Genomic DNA, 7,251 nt, shown 5'->3' with positions numbered 1-7,251 from the left:
GTTGTAAATTTTTTCAACCCAAATAATCCTTATTAAAAAATGAACTCAACCCAACCATTAAATATTTGGGTTGGGTTGGTTCGTGTTAATTTGGTCATTTATTTAAAATTTTGTTTTAAAAATAAGCAAAATGTAAATATGTAAAAATCTAATTTAATTATTTTCATATATTTAGTTAAGATTAACAACTCAATTTCAATTTATATAGTCAAAAATTTATTTCTAAAGTGCAAAGAAACCACTTTTAAGAGTTGTTGAATAATAAATTATTTAAAAAATATTAAAATTAAATAAAATTAAAATCAACATATGTATAAATAGTTGTATTATAAGTAATAAAAAATATATATTTTAAAGTTAATAATAAATTCAGGTTGATTCGGGTTGGTTTGGGTTATATTAGGTGAACCCAAGAACCAATTCAACCCATAAAATTTTCATTTATTTGAACCTAACCCAACCCAAATGAGTTGATGATCCAACCCAACCAAAACCGTACGGGTTAGGTTGGGTTGATCGATTTTTTCGGGTCATCGGATTTTTTGAACATCCCTAGCTTCTTATTGTTTCATCAATATAATTTTGGATCCACAGGAAACGGTTTTCAACATTTGTGATGGTGCTTCCATGAACAATACTGTTTCGATCTGACCAGATAGCCCAAACATGCAATAACTATTTGAGATAAAGTTTCGTGAGATGAAGAAGACATCAATCAACAAAACTGAAATTGAAATCTTTGAATAAGGATGGGGAATCATAGAATAATCTCTATACAGCATTGGCTTTAGAGCATTTAAAGAGAATGTAATCAATACATTATGCTTTCACATTACATATTGGAAAAAGAGGCGAGATATCTAATCCTTCTTTATGAGTTCATTCCTTATTGGTAAAATATTATGAAGGGCTCTCCATAAAAAGTGTTTGATTTTAGTAGGGATTTTTAATTTTGATAAGTTGTTCTAAACACAAGCCATTTTATTTTCACTGGAAGACTCTTCTTCAATGATCTTTTTCTTATAAAGTCTATATCCACTTTTAACTGAGTATATCCTTGATTTGTCAAGATGCCATATAATTCTGTGAGGAATTTTGATGTTAATAGGAATGTTTTTTATACACGTGACCTTTTCTTCACAAAAAACCTCATCTAGTAGATTAATATTTCAAGCTCCATTTGGATGAATGAAATCAGAGATTCTATAGTTTAAAAGGAGGGGATTGAAACAAATAGGCTTAAAGGTATTTGGGCAAGGAAAGCAAGAATCAGTAAAAAAAAATGGACAGAAGAACCATTATCGATTTTGTAGTGTAGACCTTTTATCAATAAATTTTTTTTCCAACAAAGACTTTTCCGAATTGATGAAGACTCTTTACCAGGTCGAGCCTTAATAATTGAAGAGTATGGAAAATAGAGGCATTTCAAAACCAAAGAAACAAGAGTGTTTGGATTCACTAAAATTTTTCAAGCTTGTTTGGCGATTAGAGCTTGATTAAACCCTTCTAAATCTCTTAAATTTAATCCACCTAGAATTTTTGGAAGACGTATTCTTTTCCAACTCGTCCAATGAGTCTTCTTTTCGTTAATTTGAGAGTTCCACCAAAATCTTGAAAAGGATCTTGTGAAATTATTACAAATCTCCTTTGGGAGTCTAAATAAACTCGTAACATAGGTTGATAGAGCTTGACCAATACCTTTTATTAAGATTTCCTTTCCAGCCTTGGAAAAAATATATATTTTCCAGCCTTAAACTGATTTCCAAACTCTTTCTTGAATTTAATTGAAGTCTCTGACCTGCTTCTTGAAGAGGTTGAAGGAATACCAAGGTAAAGTGCCAAGTCATTTACATGGGAAATTCCAATGATATCATATACGAAATTAGCTCTGTCCTTATTAACATTTGTTGAGAATAGTCTTGGCAATTTATCTTAGTTGATCTCCTCACCCGAGGCTAATTCATAAGAGAATAGAATTTAATTAAATTCAACATTTAAACATCCTATTTTAAATATTACAATAAATATTACAATATCTGAAGAATTAAAGTAATAAAAATCTTGAACTTAAATAATTAAAACATCCATAATTATCTTAATAAAGTCTACAATATCAATATGATATATATTAAAAATTTATAATTTATATACAAAGTGGGGGCGGGGCGGGGCGAGGTCGAGGACAGGGAATATATTCCCCGTCGCCCCGAATTGTAAATGGGAAAAAAAATTTCACACTCCCCATTCCCCGTGTATTGAGGGATTCCTCGCCCTGTTCGGGGTGGGTCCCCATGAGGCCCCGATCTGCGGATTTTTTGGACATCTCTAGAGATAAGAGAGTCATTCAACAACAAATAAGAATAAGTAATGAGACAGTGGGTCGCCTTGCCTTTGTCCTCTAGAGGGAATAATGTTCCCTTTTGGTTCACCATTAACTATGATAGAAAAAGTTGCCAAAGATATGCAATCCATAATAAGAGACACCCACAATAGATCAAGACCAAGTTTGAGCATTATTTTTTAAGGAAAGTCCATTCAACTATGTCATAAGCTTTACTTAGGTCCAATTTGATCGTAGTAAGATCATTTACTCCTTTCTTCCTTATCTTTAATAGATGTAGACATTCATGGCCAAGATGATGTTGTCAGTTGTTGCTCTTTCAAGTATAAAAGTAGCATGCATAGAGGAAATTAAAGAGCTCGGTATAGATTTAAATCTAGGTTTAAGTCTATTAGAAATTATTTTTGTGATTATTTTATAAATGACATTACACAAACTGATCCAACAGAACAAGGGTTAGGAATTTATTGAATTAAAACAGTATGAGTATAATTAATTAAATGAACTTTTTTTTCTATTATTCAAAACTTCAAGGCATTTTATAAATGTGCTTTTGCCAATAATATCCCAATATTTTTAAAGAAAAGAGCAATATAGTCATCGAGTCCATAAGCTTTTGTAGGAAACATTTGTTTGACTGGTTCCTTAATTTCAAATTTTGTAAATGGAGTTATAAGGGATGAATTCATTTCATTAGTAATTTTAGAAGGTATTAATTCCAAAACAGCATCCATATGTTCATTAGAAGGGTTTATTGAGGTAAAGATATCATGGAAATAGGAAATAAAGGTCTCTTCAATTTTCTTAGTATCATCAACCCAATTTCCATTCTTGTTATTGACACCCAAAATCTCTCTCTCTCATTTTTATTTTTTCGTTATGGAAGCTTTTTTATGAAACCACCTAGTATTTTGGTCACCCCGTTTGAACCAATCATCTCTTAATCTTCATTTCCAATAGATTTCTAACATGCCATTAATTTTTTGGAAATCAATAGAAGAACTTTTGTCATATTCAATTTTCAGGTCGTTTTTGCAAATAGTAGTTCTATTCCTTCTTTCATTAAAGAAGTTCTTCCCCCAATATAATAGAGATTTAGAGTAGTTATTTAAATTTTGAGTAAAAGGATTATTTCTAGGAATACAATCTTTCCAATTACAAGAGGATTCTATGATCTTCTTGCATTGCCTATGTAAGGTCCAACACTCCTCAAATTTGAATGGTCTTTTGTTAAAACAATTACTTATCGACTATCCAAAATATCACATAAGATGTACTTATGGTCATATCTGGCCCAATCCAAATTACAAATCTTCGATCTTGGGAATAATTCATCAAATGATTCATTACATAAATATCTGTCTAATCTCTCCCAAATCCTATTTATACGTCTCACACTTGTCGAAGTAAATATATCTCTTGAGAAATTCATATCTCAAAGGTTATAATCATTTATACCGGCTCTGAAATTTTCAAGTAAAGATAAAGCTTTAGAAAGACCACCCTCTTTTTCATAGTTCCATAGGATTTCATTTAAGTCTCCATCAATTAACTAAGGGGAATCATCATAGTTATATAACCTTCTTAATAACTCCAAGAGATTTTTTTCCCTTTTTGTTTCTGAGTAGCCATATAGTCCAGTAAATCTCCAATTTTTTTTCCATTATAGCATAATCCATAGTAAGCAAAGTCCTCCCTTAGCTCATTCACTATTTCTGGTAAAACATCTAACAAAATCATTACGAATTCAAATTCTATTGGTAGTATCTTTGCCATATTTGGTCTCAGATAAAAATAGGACATCACTGACATAAAAGCGAGTGAGCTCTTCACAACTTCCGAAATGCTCTAGGATTGCCCAATCCTTTAGCATTCCAACACAACAACTTCATGTTGAAGGGCGAAGTTGAACATCAGCCTCTGCTTTTGAATAGTCAAATATTATACATTCTTTTTTTATTTGACTACGTATCGTTTTGAGAAGTTTGAAGGGATGAATTTTATTTTAGAATTTGGTGGGATTTTATGCTTTTAACTTATTGGTTTGTATTTTATTGTGAAAAATTAATATAAGAATCAGGATAGATGAGAGTATCCATATGAAAAAAATATATTTATTAAGTATTAATGCAACTTTTAAAAGTTCAAGGATATTTTTTGAACGAAAACTAATGGTTTGTGTTTATATACTAATAATGAGTGTATTTTTTTTTTTAAAAAAAATTTAAAGTTATCTTTGAAATTTTTTAAAGTTAAGGATATTTTGAAATAAAATACTAGTTTCCATAAAAAAAAAAAAAAAAAAAAAGTAACGGCAAGGGTATTTTTAAAACGTTCTTGAAAGTTGGGGTACTTTTGAAACTTTTAGAAGTTTAAAGGTATTTTTTTACACAAAGTATAAAATTTAACGATATAAATAGTGTTAAAAAATTATGACATGTTTGGTATGAAATATGAAAGCATAAATTTAAAAACAAAGAAATTTAATTAATATAGAGTTTTATGTCATAGTTTCAAACATGTGTTTAGTAACAACATCATAAATTAAATTTGAATTTAAACTATTGGGGATAATATATTTATGAATCATAAAGCTGATTATAGTTACCTACTAATAAATATAAATTATCATTAATTCATTTATGAACATGTCTTATGTTTAAAAAAATTGTATAATTACTATTTTATACTATTATACAATTTATATAACATTACATAAAACATACTTGATTTTTTTAAAAAAATGAATTGAGTTTATAACATTAAATATTATCTTTCTAAATGCTTTTATCATTTTTTCATGTAATTTTGTGTTTTGAATTCAAAAATTTAGATACACTTAAAACATATCGGTGCCTTCATAATTTACATTGTTTGGAATATATAATTTGAAAACAGTTTTGAAGAATAAAATTCAAATTGTCTACCAAATACGTATTTGTTAAGCTCAGTAAATATGAAACATAATGTTGGTCTTTTTACCCTTAATCTCAAATTAATTAATTTCAATTAATTAATTAATGTTTTTTTAGGATAACAAACCTGATTTTATTTACTAACAATTTTAAGGAGAGAAGTAATGACCAACCTTACTTTATTTAGCTTGAGATTATTTAGCATCCTCATTTGTTTCATTCTCTCATCCTCCTCTCACACAAAGCTCTTCTAAATAAAAAATGCAAAAAATATATAAATTAGTTACTAGAAGTTATAATATATAAACTTAAATAAACCATATACATTTATTCGCAATTATAATCAGAAAATCAATAAACAAATTGTCCATAATTTGGTGTAGACAAAAATCACTAAACACCTTCTATACATTCACATTTAGAATCAAAATCTTATATCTTTACTTAAATAAACTCCTAAATCATACTCCTCAAAAAATTAAAATTGAAAACTAAAAATAAAAAAACAAACACATTTCAATATGATATTAAAAAAATTACAAAAAAAAAAAAACATGTTCCGAAGATCGTTGAGAAGCTTTTTCTATTGTTCTACATTTGGGTTTTCTATGTAAATAAACTTCTAAATCAGATCCCTCATGAATCTAAAAACAAACAAACAAATTTCATATTTGTTCTGAAATTTCATTATCCACATGCATTCACGAGATATTTAGAGTGTTCTTTGTTTGGTTTTCTTATCCATATAAACAAACTTATATAAATCAAATCCTTTCAGAATATATGAATTTCTAAATCAAATCCCTCCATAATCTAAAACAAACATATTTCAATATAATATATCCAAAAAGGCAAATAATAAACTTACCATTAGAAATAGGCTCGGTCAAAGATTTATCATCCGCATGCAAAATGCTTCGGCCAAGAAGATTTCTTGTATTGTTCTTACATTTTCATCCGCGATCTTATTGATCTTAGTTCTTTCCCGAAATTAAGATTTCACTGTATTGTTTGAGTTGCCATTGTTTCAAGATTTTGTTTGAGTTGACGTTGTTTCATAAATGAGGTGTCTTTCCGTGGAGGATTTGAATTGAAAAGAATGGAAGACGCATACATGATAGACACGATGGAGAGGTGCATATATACAATCGAGAGAGAGATGTGATTATGAAGATAAAATGGGAATTCCTAAAAAATTAAGGACAAATTGGGAACCTAAAGATACTCCTTTATCTCAAAAAGATAATTCATAATTGAATTGTATTCAAAACTTAATATCAAAATTTATTTCACTAAATTTGATGGAATTGAAGCATGTAAAAACACCTATATAATTACTAGGGGGGTAAAACCTTCATGTGTTTTATTTATTTATTCTTCATCCTATAGGTTTTATTCATTCACCACATAATGTATCATATCAAATAAATACATAAATTCCTTTTAAACTTAGAAGAAACATTTGAATTAAATGATTTTCACAATTATACTATGATAAGGGTCTTCTGAAGGACTGTGTTTCTCTTTCTTGGCCTTGAGAGATGATCAATTTCTAGGATTTATCTTTATATAGACATCTATGTCTAATTATCTTTTACTTAATTGACCTAATAAAATAATAGACATAAAAGATAAAACAACAGATAATGCATATGAGCCACATTAATGATAATATTCAATTTAGATAAAAATGTTTCGTTTGAGATTGTTATAGCTTTGAAATAATGACCGGTATCTGTGTTTTTAGAAAAATCGAGTATTATAGGAAACTAATTGACGATTTTAATTTTAAATATGGAAAAACAAGTAATAATGTTTGGTAAGTTCAAATCGAATTAGTTTAGTTATATTGTGAAAATCAGATAACGGATCAAATTAGGTATTATTTAATTATTATTTTTTAGTTTATTAACTTGTTATGAGTTATTTATTTAGAATTTTTATAGTTTAAATTACAAACTATACTTTTACCCCCAAAAAAGTACAAACTACATC

Source organism: Benincasa hispida, chromosome 5, assembly GCF_009727055.1.
Source record: "Benincasa hispida cultivar B227 chromosome 5, ASM972705v1, whole genome shotgun sequence".
NCBI classification, from domain to species: Eukaryota; Viridiplantae; Streptophyta; class Magnoliopsida; order Cucurbitales; family Cucurbitaceae; genus Benincasa; species Benincasa hispida.
Note: the sequence above shows the minus strand (reverse complement) of the source record.